Raw genomic sequence first — 19,073 nt, forward strand, 5'->3', positions numbered from 1 at the left:
GGCCTGCCAGAAAATCCAACTTTTATGTGCACAGCAGGGGCCACAGCTGTGGTATCAGGTAGCCAAGCAGCTTGCAGCCCAGTGCTGTCAGCGTAGGGAATGTGTTATTCTGATGCACTTGCTGTACTGGCTCAAAGTACTCATTACAGCCTCTCCTCTCATCTACCAGGTCCAGGTCTCAGCTCTTCCACACCCAGCCAGTGACCAGTCTGACAATCTTTTTAAAATAAAATCTGTGGTAGCTAGTGAGGAGGCAGCTTCTAAAATACTAACCCAGCTATTAACAGCCATACAGACTGATTGTTTGCTGGAAGATCCCAGAGACCTTGCTCTGCATAAATCCCCTTATTTTTATTACTGAAATAAAAAGAAAAGGCAAGGAAAAATAAATTTACTTGCCTGAAACAATGTCTTGCTTGAGTTACATTTTCTTAAGCCTTTTGATAAAAATGGTAATATCTTAAAATGGTCTTGGAAGAAAACATTCTTTCACAAATATTTTTTTTAACAGCCAAACAGGACAAAAATAAACTCCTATAATATTAATTGGCATTGCTGAATACCATACCCATTTTAATGCACACTGTGAAGTACATCCAGCCCTGCAGAGCTGATTTGTTCACTATCTGCCTACATGCTCGTTTCCTGCAGACAATAACACAGGCAAGCTCAGTTTGCTCAGACACTGATAGCCTTTTTCCAGATAGGTGCTCCAAGGGTTCAAAGAGCCAGCCAGCCCTCTGTCTTGAGATGCTGGGCTTTTTTTCTCAAATGCCACTCCTGCACTTTCTTGCTTGGTCATGAGGAGCTCTGCCTCTTTCTTCTTTTGGCATTGCCCCTTATTGCGTCTTTTTCTATCACCTATTTCTCTCCATCCCTCTGTATTGAATTAGACAATATCATTATGCAGTAAACAGCCCAATAACCCAAGTCAGCATATGGCACTCATAAGTTTTTATTGTGCAGCTCTAAATCTGTGTCTGACTTTGTTGAAATGCCCTGAACTTTGCAAAGGTCTGAACCGTGTGATAAAGACAGGACCTCGACAGCAGTAGAAAAGCTATCCTGTTGGAGCTGAATAGTCAGCCAACAGAGACAAACTGTGAGGGGTGGGCAGGAAAGAGGATGTCCAGCTTCACTGGGTGCATGTAAATACTCTGTGCATGTAAATAGAGCCATACTCTGCATGTGCTCTAAGTCTGCTCACACTGCACAGAAAAAGGCCATGAAGTTTCTAGCTAGTAGGTCCGAGCCCATCAGCCCCCCTTGGCCAGAACATCTGGGCACAGCTGCTGCAGAGCACTGGACAAGTGGGACAGCAGCATAACACAGCCTGCACACCAGGATCACTGTGATCATGGGAGAAATCCTTGCTCTTCTCTCTTCACTCAACAGTAATGAGGGAGGAATATTCTCAACCCACCCATAAGAATTATGCAAAGCATTTTGTTATTGATCATTAGATGAAAAAATTCTCTCTTTAATGTGGCCATTGAGTCTGACAGCTAATTTAGTTGTAAACATGCAGAAAGTGGCAAAAAGAACAAGCAAAAGAAAGGCACAATCAATTCCTGTGTTATGCTTGGTGGTGCTACACAGGTTACACTGGGAGCCCTATTAGCATATGACCTACATTTTAAAATTAATTTTGTTCTCAAGTTAGGTGTTCAGGGTTTTTTCCTCCTGCAGGCAATTGGTGTTATTGTATGTGTATTAATATATCAGCTCCACCATGTGCTTCCCCTCCCCTCCAGTGTTTGCAAGGGAGGTTTTAAGTAGCAGGGGGAGGGTCTTCTCATAATCAAGGTCCAAGCACTGCTGACTCTCCTGTTTTGCACACTGCAACACTCATGTCAGCAAAGCAGCAGTAACAACGGATGAGTGTTCACAGGGGACCACTCAAAGCTCCAAGGACAAAGAATAATCTGTATTGGAAATGGAGGAGGAGGAAGAAACTAAATGAGAAGGCAGAACCAGTTAAGGTTTGCAAGGAAAAAAAAAAAAAAAACCAAAAACAGACTATAAAGAAATCAAAAGGAGTAAAGATGGGAGTTGGAGGAGGGTTAGAAGAAAGTTTTCAGCAAGTCTTTGAAAGAGATGAAGCACAAAATTTTAGAGTAAGTTGATATGAATAGCTAAAATTATTACCATAATATATGTCTTTTTGAAATGCCCTAATGAGAAACAAACTTTGCATAAGTGGGAAGTAGTATTTGATTTCTGTTCAGTTATTTTACAAGCAAGGCTACATATGGAAGTGTTAAAACCTAGGATGACATTTATTTTCATACATAAATGGTTTGGGGGATTATGACATGGAGACAATTAGACAACCTCTGAGAAGCACTTTAAAAGACCCCTTGGGAAGTATGAAAATATCAGGAGGAAAACACAGATACACTAATTTCGAAACATAGAAGTACAAGTGATTATAGCAATTGTCACCAGCAGAGCACTTAAAAATTACTTTAATTTCAGACACTGAGAAGAAAATGACAGGAATTAATACTGGTGACCAATCCTCAGAGACAACACCATACTCACCAAATCAGTACTTCATAGGACATTAGAAGAGCTAATACAAACTGAAATAGGACCCTTCCACAACAAGTCTTATCTCTGAAGAAGAAACCTCTTCCTTCTCTATCTAGGAAACTTTGCTCCATCTACCATGCTTCATGGTGCCTTTGTGGTATTTGCATTACCTGTAACCTGCCCTAGAAAGTTACAGTTCCTCATGTGTTCCACACTACCTCAGGTGTCAAATAGATGTTAAAATTTTGTCCCTGGCCCACATGACATCCCTGCCCCCAAACTGGAGACACGTGGATTTAACACTGGGGATCACCCAATGAATAAGAAATTGGCTGTATGTCAGTTGTGATCAATGGCACAAGGCCCAAGTGACAAGGCACATTCCACAGGGGTTGGTTTCTTGCAATTATTTTTATTTTGCATTTGTAAATTTATGCTACAATTTTTCTCTCCATGGAGGAAATAGACAATAATATTAATGTGGCATTAGCATAAATACTGAATTTAGAGACAAGGCTACATTCAAAGTGGATAATTTGTTGATACACACTGGCCATCATATTTGTGGGACACAGCCCTCAGGATGTGACCAGAGGTGTGCTACTGAATTAGAGGTGTTCCCTGGGTCCCACCTCCATCATTCCCCAGGCAGGGACAGTGAGGACTGTCAGGAAACTCAGATCAGGCAACCTATCACAGAAGAACCTGTTCCATTACGTGGCACCACATGTGCTCCTCATTTGAGTGTTGCTGTCATCTTGTTCAAAGGGCAGGAGTAGATCCCCTTGTTCATGAGACAGGAAGGGATTTGCACAGTTCTAAAGCTGAGGCAACAGGGCCCTAACTTTAGATGAACATGACCAGGGGATTGCTCAACAGGGAGCTTCAGCAAGTCATACCCACCACCCCACAGGCACCAGGATGATTTCCACTCTAGACAATATTCTCTAAGATGGGATGCCCTCTTGATCAACATGGTAGAATTATCATCTGCTTTATTCTTCTCTTGCCTTTTTTCCCCCTCCCAATAAAGCTTGAATAATCTCTATACCTTTTGTGGGAACTATGAGTCTTCTTTAATTTTCTTTTCTCAGTTTCATAACTCCAAGATAAATTTAGCAAGAAATTCCTTCTGTAATACCCTCAGGATAAAAAGAAGAAAAGTGAGATTTAAAAGTAAATGAAAGATGACAGCTAAATCTTTAAAATCATAGAAACATTAATCCCTGTTAACTACAGCATCTCCAAATCACATGGGTTCACTGATCAGAGCATACAATTTGTCCTTCTAGGTAGAAAGATGCATTTTGAAAAGCTCCAGTGTGAGCCAGTAGTATTGTACTTGGAGGAAATAATTAAAATAACTGTAACCACTACCCAGAAATACTTACAATTTAATTAAAAGCAAGGATTTTTTGTCAGTGTCTAACTACAGCTCTCTACGGACGCGAATTTCAGAAGCACTGAAATTTCAGAGGGAATAAAGTAATTCTGATCGTCTTCTTTGCCAAGCCTCCAATTCATGAGAAACGCTGACTATATACAAGCATATCTTGTCCTCAGATATATTTTTTTAGGCCATTAAATCCAGTTCCTTGTTCCCAGTGCCAGCTGCAGAGGTGTCCTTCTGCAGCAGAGAAGGTGTCTGCAGCCAGGTGGTGATGCTGGGTCAGACTTGGTCAGCTCTGTGAGCACCTAGTGCCGCAGAAATGAGAAGGTGAAGCTTGACTCTGAAAATGCTCCTTGAAAGGTTTAAAACAAATGCCTTTCCCTGCTTTTAAATGTCAGGCAGTGCAAACCAAAGTAAGCAACGCTCCTGCACTTGCCCATTATCACAGCTGTTCTTGTCAAAAGATGATCATTATCATTGTATATGGGAAGCCAAATGAACATTAAACAAATTCAAGCTTAGGGCTCTCTTTTTCGCAAGATAACATCAGATATTAGCCACCATTTCTTGCCTCATCACATGCTGATCTACTCAGTAATCAGGATTTTAATTACAGAAATCTGTTTCTGGGTATTTTCTTGCATAACTACTAAAAGGCATGAACACACTGAACTTGAGTAGAGATGTGTTATAGACAAAATCCAAATCGGTATAAAGTCTTCAAACTCTCCAAAGCTCAAATGTGTGCTGAGATCCATGGGTTTATATTGAGGTGTTTAAAAATACTGGTTTGTGGCTTTCTTTTTACTCTGACCCTGGAAGGGTTTTTTGGTAATTGGAGACATATGCATGTATCTGCAAACATAGACACTTGCCAGCATTATATGAAAGAAGATGTTTATGTTGGCAGTTTGCAAAGTGCTGGCTCTCACCTCTGAAAGTTTGTTGCAGGGAAAGCAGATGAAGGATCTGACCTGTGACCTTCAACTCCTCACAGAACAACTTCAAGCAGTTCAGAAGTCTGCTTACTTCTGATAAATGCTCTCCAATTTGATGGCTTAATAACCTCTGTCTGGTGAGCCTTCAGCCTGAACCAGGCAACCCCTTGGGTAAAGGCCTTCTCATAGGTTTCAGCATTTTCCCACTCACACTTCCAGTCCCAAACAGACCCAAAAAGACCCTGACACTATAAAGATTAGAAACACAGATAAATTCAGTTCTGTTGCAGCCAGGAGCAGAGGCAATGGTTTAATCCTTGTTCAGGCATAAGGATCTTGCGAATCCCGCTACAGTGTCCATGCTTCTGTCTCTCCAAGGTATTGGTTTTTACAGTGATACATGGGCAGCAACTACTCTGTTTTCAGCAAAATCAGAGCTCAACTTTGGGATTTGAGAGATGAAACTCTTTACCTGATGTTTTGACATCCTGTATGAGGATGGCTGGATATGGAAGCACTACTGTTTCCATGCTTCAGCACCAGTTAAAGTTATGCTGCCAAAATTCTTGTTTCTTCTTTCTGTTCCTTAAGTAGAAGCCATACTAAGTAATTTCCTTTCACATTAAGTAACCTGTTAATTTACATTAATTTTTGCACAGGTTTAAGTTAAAATGGGAAGAAAAAAAATTAAATAATATTTGCTAAGACTGGAGCCAAAATAGTTTCAGTCCTTGAGATGCTTGAGAGTCACTGGCATACTACATGAGCAGCTGACAGCACCCTAATCCAGGAAAAGCTTGGAACAGAGCTAGACTCTGAGTGACCCAGTCCAAGAAAACATGATGAGACACAAACATCAAGCCCTTCCCACTGCAGAAAAATTAGTTCTGTTTAACTTCTTCAGCTTTTACTATCAAATACAATATACAGATTAAATTAAGATCTTTAACAAGATGATTAAAAGATAGATTCAAAGGAAAAAGCAGACAATGATGATTAATAGACATAAATACCCATTGAGGCAAGAGAGGAACTGTTTTTCTGATATAGCATAGTGAGTTCGGAAGGCAGAAGGTGACACAGGGAAAACAGAAGTTTTCCCAAGTTAACTATTCTGTTCAGTTTACAGCCTTCCTATTATTTCTCTAGCTTCCATTATTTCTCTCCTCAGTGTCAGCTCCCATCTCTTTCAGTAGTTCCACAAACAGAAGTTTTTCAAGATTTAATATATTTAGAAGGGTTGTTCCAGATGCTGTTATTCTTAAACTCAAAAAAAAATTTGCAAGAGATAGACTTCTAGTGTAGATTCTCCGAGTCTCTCCTTTGAGGAGTCTGTCTCTGCATTCTACAAGAGAGATTAAGCTTCTAGTCAATGCAGTTCCAGTGCCTGAAGCCAGATGATGCAAAGCCTCCCTGCTCCAGCACCACTCCTGTTCTCTGCAGCGCATCCTGTCCGCAGCACTCCACACGCCAACTTGGAAGGTCACAGGAAGACTTTCAGTTCACATCCAAAGACATGACGTAGGGCAATGCTGAGCACTTGCCAGCTTACATCTCTGAAGGCAAGGCAGAGGGAGATAACTCAAAGACAAAACTATAAACAAAGTCTTTCACAGCAATACCGTGCTGATGCAACTGCGCCGTTCGAGGTTGATTCACATCCCCACTTCCATACTGAGAGCCAAGCAGCAAGCAAGGCAGAAAACACAACTCCCATCAAAGGCAACTCCTCTGCAGTAGAGCAGAATCAGAGAAAAAATTGTCAGCCTTGGCCTGGCTTTTAATTTTGATAATGTACAGCTTGCCCTAGTTTATACATGCTGCAGCGTTAGACAATTAGACATGCTGAAGTATCATTATTCGCCTGACTCACAAGAGAACATCCTCCATCTTTGCTCCCCTTCCCTCCCCTGAGCGTGGACCCTTATCTTCATTTCTGCAACTCTCACAGAATAGCTGCCCCACAATGATAATTATTTCACCGTTTGTTTAATAGCTGTATTCTCGAAATCAATTTCTCAACTAAGGCACTATTTCTCAACAATCTTATTTGCAAATTTTTGCCTGGCACATTTCTTTCAATCAGTCTTCTTCTGTTTTCCCTCTTTGTAGGGAAAGGAGTTACTTGAAGTTAAGATTGCCAAATTTAACCTCACAGGCTAAATATATCATAGAATTATGATGTTTCTTGAAAATTACTAACCTTTTGAAGTAAGTGTCAAAAAAACAGGAGAAAAAGGGGTTGAAGAAAAATCAACAGCTGCAAATACTTTATAAAGCAATCCTACTATAAGGTTTACAGCTTTTTCCCAAGGCATAGAAACAATGCTTCCCCTGTGACCTTGAGTAAAATTAATATAACGGAAGGATCACAAACCACCAGATACTTGTAAAATGTCTAACTCTTGATGAACTTTGTCAGGACTGGGCTTGTTGAACTGCACAATATCTAGCAAAACACTGAAACGCAGTACGTACTGAACACTTGAGAACAGACACTGGAAAACCTCTTTCTTTAAATTATTTTAAATTATATGCTACTTTAAGGCAACATGAGTATCCCGTACACATGCCAGCGAATCAGGTCATGTGATTGTGTGTTCCTATTTATTTACAATATCAGATAATATTGGAGAGACTTTTAAAATTGCTTTGCTGTGACTACTTTTTGTCTAAACCTGTGCTGCATTAGTTACCATTAATACTGCTCTGTAGCACCAAATGGTAAGAAAAATAGCCACTTACTTTGAAAAATGCCTAAAAATTACAGTACTTTAACATCCATCATCTTGCTCCTTGAAGCCCTTAGGAGTTCTTAGCCTGCTTTGGGAGGCTTAGAGCAGCTATCACTAATAGCAGATACACCCTATTTTTAGATCTACCTGCTTGTGACATATAGCTTCCTAAAACTAGTTTCAGTTTATCCTTAATTTTTTTTTCTTTTTTGAACATCAGGCATCTGTAGTAGAGGGCCAGGTAGGAGAAAGAAGAAATCCCTCAGGCTACAATTTCTTAGCTAGATACTTAGGTTCTTTTTTCACAGGTAGGTTTTGGAGACTTTATTAATGCAATTGCAAAAGCAAAGCAAGTGAATTTACCACATGAAGTTTATGTGGAATCTGTGGAGCACTAAAACAGAGGAAATACTCAGCCTGCAAACTGATTATCTTTTCCTATACATTATTTAATGTTAACTGGCAACTAGTTAATGAGCTACCCTTGTGCTAGGGTGAGCATATACACTGTTCACCTCTTCTGACGTGACTTGTGCATTAAGGCTCTATCACTTCTGAGGATCGGTATTCCTTAAACAGGACACACGTCTTTCCAAGGTGCCCAGATGGAAAGAGACAAGAGTAGTTCACAGTAGCATATCCAGCCCAGACAACTTCAAATTCTGCTCAGGGCCCTTGCAATTACTCCAGAAGTGGATTAAACTATGGATTTATCTGGAAAGCTCAGAGCTTTCCTGTCTCAAGGGACACCAAATAGCTCATGCTTACTGTGTAGCTCAAGAAGCAGTATCTTCTCAGGCAAAAGCTGGTGAGTTTGCTGAAGTTTAGCATTTCAGAGCCTCCTTATTTCTTTATTCCATCCACCCAGACAAGGCACAGTAGTACTTGGAGTTGAAATCTGCAGGAATTTCTTCTCCAGGTTGAAAAAATTATATTGCTCTGAATACCTTCTATATTTCCACACACATTTGTTCAATAGATTAATCACATTTGAGCAGAGATATGGTCACAAGGAACTTATTTTTCTCCAAAAACCCATAAAATTTTCAGACCATGGGTTAAAATGGCCAACCTCAGAAAACTGCAGCAATTAGTTGAAGAACAGTCAGTCAGGCTCATCACCATTCCAATTACCCATGGAACCAGGTGTTACATGGAAATCTCTTGTGTCATTCCCACTTTCTGGAAGCTCAGCACGGTGCTGCCACTTGCAGATTCTGAAGGGTGGGGAGCCCAGCAGGCTGCCCTTGCATGTGTGCTCTTACCTCTCCCTGTGCAGACTTCCTGCAGCATAAGGGAACAAGATGCTTACCATTAGTCAGCCACCATCTGTAGCCAAAACATCAGATGGCAACAGAAAAAGGAGAGGGGAGTTACTTTTCTCTTCCAAACCTATTTTTTCAACAAGATGGAGGCAACGTTCAAGGCATGAGATGAAAGGAAAGATGCCCATGACAGAATGAAATTTCTATCTACAGATTCAGGAGGACAAATGTTGCTGAAGTTCATAGATGGAGAGACTCAGGGGTTCTCTACACCCTATTCTTGAGCACTCCTTGAAAGTCAAATATCAGAAAAGCTGCATTTGACTGCAACAGAGGTCACTATTTGAGGCAGAATACATTGTAATAAAAGACACATCCAAGAATAAAAATACGCAGTCAAGAAAGGGACATTATGCAGAAGAGAGAAATAGCCCATTAAACTGCAATACTGTTTCAAAGTCCCATATCACTGAGGATCATGATTTAAAAAAGAAAAAAGCCTGCTCTGAGTCAAGTAGTACAGATTGTTTTCCATAAGGGTCTCAGCAGCCAGTTCATGAGACTGTTTAGTTGCCATAGGGGGTTAGTAAGATTTTTACTCAGGGACTATTTCACAAGAAAACTTGGTTCAAAAGACCAAGACAAAAGAACCTAGAGACCAGAAAATCGGATTTTGTGTATTTCACCCACAGCCTTTTTAGAGGATGCAGTATGACGTGTGATTGCAACATGACTCAATGTCTCATGGGAACATGCACCAGTATTAATAGAATCCTTCAGCCCCAAAATTAGCCTGCAGTCAGATAACCAAGTATTCAGCAGCTTGAGACCCAAGTTCTTCCAACATTACACAAGTGCTCAAGGAATTTGACATGATTGGTATGGAGGTATTTTTCCAATCTCAATCTCTACCTGTTAGATGATAGGCCAACCTTTTTTCCAGGTTCACAGACCTCTGGAAGAGAGCAGCCTTGATGGCCTGTTTACCTGACACCATAACCCACTTCACCGAAATGGACTGGCCCTAATTAGTAAAAGACAATGATAAAACAAACTTGGAAGAATTATGCCAGCTCCAGGCTTACACTGGACTGGGCCACAGAGAGAAGTCCACTAACAGAGACAAGAGAACTTTGAGTACCTAATTAATTCTTTTACACCCTTCATATCTCTAAGTGCTATTCTTAAGACCAATTTTAGGTCTCCCAGACTGTCTCCTGCACTTCTGGAATTTAATCCATCTTATTTAGAACTAATCTCTACCTGTTCCACACAGCAGTGTAAGCAAACCTGGAGTCAGTGGGACTTTTCCATGTTCTTGGGCAGGTAGAAGCAACTTTGGATGCTTTTAGGAATACTCTTAAGAAAGTCATCCCACAGAGAGTAGCAGAAACTCAATGTAGTGCTCTCAGTTGTGCCATTTGGCTCATATCCCATTTTTAGCCCATATCCTTCAATTGATATTATGGGTTTATCAAGCATAAAAGGGATAGTTATTAGACTTGCAGTATATTAGAATTCCATGTATATGCAAAAGTACATATTAATGAAACAGAAAAATTAACACTTAGCAGAGACTATACCTAGCATCTAAAAATATATCACTTCTGAATAGCGATGGAGATTGATAAAGATAGAGTTTATACAGTATTTAGTCATGGATAAATAATGCAATTAATCATGTGCATGTGAATTTGCAAAAGAGAGAAAGAACATTATCCCTTCATGTTCTGCAACGCTGGCAGCCTTAGGTTAAATATAATTTCAAAGTGTTTCCTAGCTGAATCTAGTATTCCACCCTTTTGAGGAAAGTGGTTGGATCCCATTTAAAAGGCCAATAATCCTGCAAAGAGGAAGACCACACTGCCACAAGCAGCTATGAAGCACTCCATCAATTATTAGAAAACATTTACCAACAGGCCTGGCATGTTCTAAAATAATTTAACATTATTTTGTAGTAGTTTCAGAATATGTTGCTGTTTAAATCACACACTAAGCATGAGAGAACAGCTCCCAGCAAGAAAGGTCTCCTGGGACAAGCTCCAAAGCTCGCACCACAATAAGACATTTCAGAACATGTCCCTGACACTTGACATTGTCCTGAGACCTGGATTACAGGAATAGCTGAATTTTTTAGGTTAACAACAAAACAGGGAGGACAGGGGAGGGCCTCGACTGCAACCCCTCTGAAACATTCATTTTTATTACAACAGTGAAAGCAAGCCATTGGGCACAAAACATTTTCAGTGCAAAGCGTTTCATTTGCTGGTGCTTGGAGGAGAATCAAGCGAAGAAAATACCAGATGCCCAGAACTGCAGAAGGCCACTGCATGTCCCCTTCCCCCCAAAGTGGATAGAGCACTCAGCTTGTCTCACACCCTTCTCTGCCTGAGAATGAATGAATAAACACCTGTCATGTACACAGAACTGTGCTGCCTTGGAGGCCCTGGCTCTACAGGGATGGACACCCAGGAGGGTGCTGCTGGTGGTTACCACACAGTCCTATATAAACTGGGAACAAGTTCATAGAGGCAGAGACCAGCTCTGTATTAACAGTCTCACAGTGGTGGGGGTGGCTTCCTCCAAAATTCTTAGCTTGCAGCTTTCCCCAGATTACAAATTTCACATATAAAATACTTAGAAGCAATCAATGGAATCTGATATTTTCCCTCAGGAGAGTTCCCTCAGAGATAGAAACTCTCAGTTCTAGATGTCATTACATCCTCATAGCATCAGGAAGGAAGACTGAGGGGTGCCCTTGCTTATTTTCTTCCCTCCTTCTGCCCACACCTAGCAGGGTGATGGAAGGCAGCAGCTGTAGGTTGGCATTTCCACAGGACCATCTCCTACACCAAAGAAGATGAACAAAACCAGCCCTTTGAGAGCAGCCCTCCCCTTAGCACTTACCCCCACTGCCACCCCAAACACCACTTCCTCCTGCCACACAACCTGTCTACCCAAAAAGTCCATTATAAGCTGGATAACAAGCTTTACCTAGGATATCAAAAACTTCCAACCTGGGGGAAATATGGCCTTTCCTCTACATTTCCTCCAGTCTGCTTTTGTTGCTCCCTTCTCTGAAGGGGCAACTAATTTGGAGGCAAACTGAGGGCAGGGAGCCCACAGGCCCCCCCTAAAGAAGGCAATGCCCACACTTGAACAAGTAGTTAAAGCTCACCTGCTGCTGTAGCCATCCCAGCCCCTGGGGACTTCTGCTTCTGTTCTCATGGGAGAGGAGAGATATTTCTACTTGGGAGATTAAACCTTAAGGATAGGCTGTTGTGCTGTATTATTGAGAATATGTATTCTCTATTCTTCCAACCGTATCACTCACCACAGTAACTCCTTCCTGCTTTGACATTCCAAAAAGGTTTCTGTGAGCCTCCCTCAGCACCATTCTGCACCTCAGGACTCTGTAACCCCCAGCACTGGTGTCCCCTAATGAGAACAAGCCCTTCCTTTTCCTGGCTGTGGGACAGGCACTGTGACTCAGCACGAGCTACTGTGTCAATAAACACGGTGGGCCAGGTCCACCTTGACACAGGCAGCCCTTTGGCACCCTTCTGGTGATGCCAGAGAGCACTGATGGGATCTCAAGGTCTTCTCATGCCTGATTAATGGCATTTTTGTGGTGCCAGGGACATGTAAAGTAGCCTCAGAATAAATGAAATGAGGCTGAGCAAGGACAGAAATGCTACCATGGTATTTCTGTGGGAACTTTCCCAAAAGTCATCTCCCACTGAAACTCTACTCTATGCTGATTGCTCGTTCTGCTGGTCACATGTGGCTCCCAGATCTTTTCAGCTCATCAGCCAGCCTCTGAACATCTGTGATGGCGTCTCTGTGTGGCAGAAAAAAAATAAAGGAAAAAAGAAAAAAGGTGACTCTGCTTCCAACTCCACAAAGGATATGAGCAAGCTGTGTATGCTTCTGCAGCCCATGTCAGTCAGTACAATGAGATCCTTACATCCCTCTCCCTCGAGGAGAACTGGCTACACTTCAGGCTGTGCAGGTCTCTGTTAGAGGCACGAGTGCAGCACGGAAGAAGAACGCTGGTTTGGTTCTGCCAGTGCCAAGGTCTTTCTGACAGCAGATCATCTTGGACAGCAGAAGTGAACAGTCTGCAAGGGCCATTTGGAGATAATAATGGGCACTTCTCAAATTATTATGGTATAAATATATATACATATAGTGCTTTCTTTTAATTATGACTCTATGATGAGTTTTCATTAAAACACAGGAGTGAAATACCTGCACAACTGAAATTATTTTAAATTATAGATAAATATTTTGTTTGCTTTTATTTGTTTTAAGATGAAAGCAAACAGTCCAAGGTTATCTTGAAGAGGATGTAGGCATGTGAGGCTTTTGTTAATTCCACCTACAGGGAAAAGGTAAGCTGCTTCAAACTTTTTAAAGGATGCTTCTTACCGTAACAAATACAATAGAGTCAGCTGATTGATTGCTTGAGAAGGGTCAGATGAGCTAATTTTCCATAGCCATGGCCAGTACTGTCTCTGGTGTCTATGTTGAAGGTTGTACTCGGAAGCCTTTTCCAGAACTGCTACCATTCTTTTGCAAATTCTTATGCAAACTGTGTTAGAAATATTCACTATTATCTTTTTACCCTCTGTCCCCAGTAAGAGGAAAGTTGACTGAAAATACAGAGACCAATGAGCACTTCTATGGACTATAATCTGAGGATGTCCCAAAGACTATGTCAATACAACATCAAGATGGTGTCAGACATTTGCTGACCTTTTTTTCCCCTTTAAACTGAGTCAAGAGCATTGAAGAAAAAACACAGTAAAAATCCTCCTGAAAGGGTTAAAATTTTCCCTTCCCTTAGCTACTCTAAGCGGAACTTATATTCTTAGTCTGACTTAAGGATATGGAATAGAAAGGCTGCCAACATCTGTTGTGGTCAGAGACAGATAAAAGAGACTAATTCAGAGCTGGAAGAACCCATGTACAGTATTCTGTGTTGCATTACCCCTTCCATAAAGGCAGGCAAAACAGTATTGGATAGCACTGGAGTTGGATCCTCACCTAAACTTCTTCACCGCAGAGACCCAGGAGTTCCTCATGTTTACAGGTACGCCCATCACCTCACAGAGAGCACAACATGAAATCTTTAACTTCTAAACTGTGAAACACCAAGCTGAGAATACTTTAGAAGCTCTGAGTACATCATCACACTGCTGTATAACGGGGGTGAACAAAAGAAAAAAGAGAGGTGATTTGCGAGCCTGCAGCACTAGAAAAGTTAGCATAGAACAGATTAATGTGCTAAGTGACTTTGGATGAGGATTAGCCCAATCTTTATTTAGGTGGCCTGATCAAGAGTATCCACATGGAGACATGAAGGAAAGCTGATGCAGTTTCATTCACTCTAACTCAGTTATTAAACACCACACAGACAAACCTGCTACATACCGAGACCAGCAACCCTTTACAAAGAGGCCAACTGCATTATGACAACCTACGATGGGCACACAGTCAAAGCCAGCTCAAAACCTACAGACTGCAAAACGACTGTGTTTGTCTTTACTTTTACCAGAACTGATTTTACTACAGTAAGGGACTATCAGTATCTGAAGTGGACTTCAAACTACAGCTATTTTACAAAAGCAAGGGAAATTACAGGCAGGTGACTTGATTACATTACAAATGAGACTGAAACCCATTATTTAGTACCTAAATGTTGTTTTGGTGCATGCTCTGCTGTCTTTATTCCAAGCAGACAGTAAAAACTCTGCCCTGGGAAGGGCAGCCAGCCTGCTTCTTGTACCATAAAACAAAATCTATACCTCACCTTTTGTTTGCGTTAGTAGGGACAATTCAGGCACAGAACTAAAATTCCCAGGGCAAAGGGATGCAACCAGTCAAAACCTCAACAGTTAAGATAAACTCACTTCTAGATATCACCAGCCATTTTAAATTTCACTTTGCACTTCTTGATCTTAACAGCCTGCAGAGCTTCATTGAGCATTTATCCTTCAATACAGAAAACTCAGTTGGAATGGACGCACCACAATCCTCCAGCCCAACTGCCTGACCAAGAGTTAACACACATTAAGAGCATTGTGCAAATACCCCTTATCACTGACAGGCTTGGGACACAAATCACCTCTCTAGAAAGCCGATTATAGTGTCTGGCCACCCTCTCAGCTCCCTAATGTTAAGCCTGAAGCCTCCCAGCACAGCTTTATCAGATTATAAAGCACCAGTTCACACCCAGCACAGGACCAATAATTAGGAATTCTTAATAAACACCAGTTTCTTCTCATTTACTTTTAATTGTGCATGCCTTTCACTAAACAGGTGTCAAAGACTGGCTTTTCTAGCTCACCCACCTCACTGTCAAACTTTTTATTAAGCCTTATTTTTTTTCTGCTCAATAGCACAACTATGTATTAAATACAAAGAATTGTTAAAACATATTTATTGAGGTTTTACCACTGTTGGAGACATATTTTGCAACATTAAAAGCCTCAAAATATGTTTTAAATTATTTATAAGTATTTGTTTTGTCATATTGTTTGGTTTGGGGTTTTTTTTGCAAATATAAATATGTTTTGAATAACTGATCTTTAGATGCATGGAAATCAATTATTTAAAACATATTTTGAGGTTTAAACAACTATACCATGTCTACCTCTTCCATAATCTCAGCCTGCATCTATTAAAATCAAGAAGAATCTGCCACATAAAGACAACTTGCTATAGCTAAATGAAGTATCTGATATAGCTCTTAGAGCCCACTGCCTATCTCAGTTAAGTAATAAGCCCAGGAGGCTGATAACAGCCTTTGTGCAAAATGTGATGCAGTAGGATTTTCCCCTCCCAAACCTGCCAGACTCCAGATCTGTATTTCTGTGACTGCCATGGCAGGTCCTTGCAAAAAGGCAGCGTCTGAGCAAGAAATAAGAGACTTCAGCACACCACATGAGTTCTTCATGTTCCACAGTCCAAGCCAGATTTATCTGGAGCCAATTTACCACATGTAATCTATAGCAGACCCTCGCTGGAATGACTTGTGCTCTTGCAGCGCTTCAGATGTACATCCAATAGTGAGCTGCCACTCTGCATGGGTGTTAATACCGGTCCAAGTACAAAACTCAGCACCCAGAGACACCACGTGGCTCTTTAGCTCTCCTTGAGAGAAGCTGAGCCAACAGCTCACCAGCTGGGCTACACATATCCATGGATGTGCCAGGATGTATCCCTCCTACTTCTGACAGGTATAATAGAGGTTATTTTCTTAAGATTTGACAGTGTTCTTCAATAAATAATGAGTTCAAATAGTTATAATGAGGTTTTCAGCCTAAGTAATGTGGGGATTTAATTTTTAACCTGGTCCTTAGAGATGCTGAGCACTGGATCCACGTAATGGAAGAAATGCATGAGGAATATACAACTTTCTTATGAATCATTCCTCGGTAGCCCTTCACAGTGTTTATGAGCATGGAATTCAGAAGACACTATCTAATAGTCTTTTACATGTCTCATGCCCAGTCTGTAAGGTGCATTCCTGAACCTGAACCACAGCCTGTGAAGGAATAGCAGCCACCCAGGAATATCTGCTACATGTGAGGGAGAAGTGCTTTGGAAATCACACACTGAAGGCATGTCCCCAGCGCACCCTGCAATGCAGGCAGATAGCCAGCCTTCAGCAAATCACCTCCCAGAGAAGCAGCCCAGACTAGGCAGCATCAAGCTCAGCAGATGACCTCTCTAGCAACACCAGAAGAGACCCCAAAATAAGTAGAACTTGGATAATTTTATTGTAATTTCAGCATCAGAAGTCCTTAACTAAAAAACCCTAAAGTAACATTCCTGTTACTTTTTCTTCAGAATGGTAGGAGCAGCTTCTGTTTAACCCAGTGCCCAGCTTTCTAGATATTAATATACAGAAAGTAGATTATATTCCTCTCCAAGTACACCAGTAAAACCACTGTACTGTCAAAAAACAACCTTTAGCAATCTCTTTAGCCACCCCTGTAGCCTCACTATTTTCAACAGGGAAGCAACGCCGAGCACTATCTAGGCAGGGAACAGAATTGTGAACACGAAGCTGCCATGTCCTAGATCACCACCCTAAATTCTAGACCATCTTTTTATCTTGACCAGAAGGAAGGAGTTCCCTCACACTGCATGGGCAGGAGCTCCTGAACTGCCAAGCAAGACACCACACTCGCAGGACAACACAAGCCTCACCAGAGCTGAGAAAAGTAGATTTTCATTAGCCAAATATGCAAATGTATTACACCAACAACATGTCAGGTTCTTAGGTATTCATTTTAATGCGCCCACTCCCCTCTGGGAAAGGGCTAGAGACTTTTCTTGGGGTTTTTTTTGCTAAAGTAGCAGAAATTGTTACAGAATCAAGTATAGCATCAGTATTTAGTGTTCTCATATTACAAACCCTCAGCCACACACAGCAGTCTCACCAGCTTTGATATTTATCAGTGATAAGAAAGTTCTTTTAAATCCTCACAGCAGTCAAAACACCCCACCAGAGAAAGCCTGGAGGAGAAAGGACAAGGCTGGATTCATTATTATTTTAACAGCAGCCCACTCTTTCAAATCAGTTGATCCTTCTGAAGGCTGTTTGAGTGGTGGAACTGTTTCTAGGCTATTAATTTGGTGTAAGTATTTACTCTGAATAATATTTTTGTGATTCAGCTGCCAGATCGCTTTTATCTGTAGCAATTTCCAGTTAGTAGGTGTCATTTGCACATTGCTTTACATATATTTAAGGTTTTATGGATTAGCCGTGTGTTTCCCAGCTTTGTAACAGATTTCCAAGCCTCCTGCAAGAGCTGATTCAGCAATAGGACACCATAGGCTACAATATCATCAAACATATCTTGGGCAACAGATACATATTTTGACTTTATCCCTCACACTGCATCGGAGGTGTCAAGTATTAGGAATACCAGCTTTAGGAAAACAGCAGATGTTTTTGCTCCCATAAGACCACATATTAAAACATGAGTTAGTAATGGAGAACATGCCTACAGCTTTCCATTGACTGTCACCATTTCAAGCAGCTAAAATAATGTCTTTCCATTCTTCAGCCCTTGCATCCATAGATTTTATGGCACATTTTACGGCCTGCCTCTAACACCACCTCTGCTTGGCACCAAGCAGACCACAAGGCAAGGACCAAGCCTCAAAAGCTAAAAACAAAAGAAAAAAAAAACCTCAGGGAAAAAGCACCTTGTAAGATCAATAAATATGCTCCCATTTCATAGATGGATAGAGAGACCTCTCTGTGCTATATTTAATATATACAGCCTGCAAAGCAATACAACACAGGCTTTATCCAGGCTGGGGAACAACACAAGTAAGAAAACATAGAACTGACTCAGGTCCTCAAGCAAGCATTTTTAAAAGGCTCCAAACTTCCAGTTATGTCAGACTTACACCAGTTTAGATATCACTTACCCCCTCCTCCTTTTTCAAAGCCTCGACTTTCTCCATTGTGCATTGAGGAGGGCAGCAATCACCCCCAGCAGCCTCTGCCCACAGCACAGCAGGAAAGAAGGGAACCCATTTCCCCAGCCCCTCAGCCCTTTATAGTTTGTTTTGCCACCTGGTGTGAGACCCAGCTGGGATGAATCCTCCGGAACTGCTCCACCCAGAACACCAGGCTGTGTAATTCATGCAGCCTCATGGCTGTCAGAGCAGAAAAGGAGCCAATCCATCTCCCACTGCAGCAGCAATTCCGTCTGCTAACCAGGGCAGCAGCAACTTCTGCAGCAGGCCCAGAAGAAAAGTGTTGTGAGCTCCTTGCAAAGTTCCTGCAGAAATCTTTCCAGTATTTTTCAGTTAAAAAGAAAGCTACTCCCTCTCCTCCATGAATAACACCTCCCCAGAGAAGTCCCGCTTGCAGTTAAAATGACACTGGTACTTTGTTGGTACAGACCTTTCAGGAAGACCACAAAAAGGGTTAAAAGTTGTCAAATGATGGGGAAGCACCAACGTTTCCCCATGGAAAAGAAAAAACTATCAGCAGCAACCTAAAAACAAAAAGGTTGACTTTTGTTTACAATACTTGACTGTGAGAGCAAACTGGGCCACCCATTTAGAGCTGGATCCTGCTCCCTGACTGCGCAGCTATTTTTAACTTCCATGTTTTTATAACAATTCTGGCTATGAACTTTACTACAGCTCCTCATACAATGAGAATTCACAGACTTTC

The 19,073-nt window shown here is 41.4% G+C and overlaps 2 long non-coding RNA genes across 2 annotated transcripts; both read right to left on the reverse strand.

The window, feature by feature from the left end:
• Window positions 1–2,927: 2,927 nt before the first annotated feature.
• LOC147653080 (uncharacterized) lies at window positions 2,928–18,424 on the reverse strand. The gene is made up of 3 exons (XR_015286536.1): window positions 18,317–18,424; window positions 8,367–8,882; window positions 2,928–6,594 (listed from the first exon to the last, which is right to left on the reverse strand). It is a non-coding gene; the product is annotated as an uncharacterized LOC147653080 (long non-coding RNA).
• LOC147653081 (uncharacterized) lies at window positions 9,409–15,063 on the reverse strand. The gene is made up of 4 exons (XR_015286537.1): window positions 14,994–15,063; window positions 13,913–14,064; window positions 13,295–13,457; window positions 9,409–12,704 (listed from the first exon to the last, which is right to left on the reverse strand). It is a non-coding gene; the product is annotated as an uncharacterized LOC147653081 (long non-coding RNA).
• Window positions 18,425–19,073: the final 649 nt, after the last annotated feature.

This window comes from Cyanistes caeruleus, chromosome 5 (genome assembly GCF_971803275.1).
Source record: "Cyanistes caeruleus chromosome 5, bCyaCae1.hap1.1, whole genome shotgun sequence".
Classification (NCBI taxonomy): Eukaryota; Metazoa; Chordata; class Aves; order Passeriformes; family Paridae; genus Cyanistes; species Cyanistes caeruleus.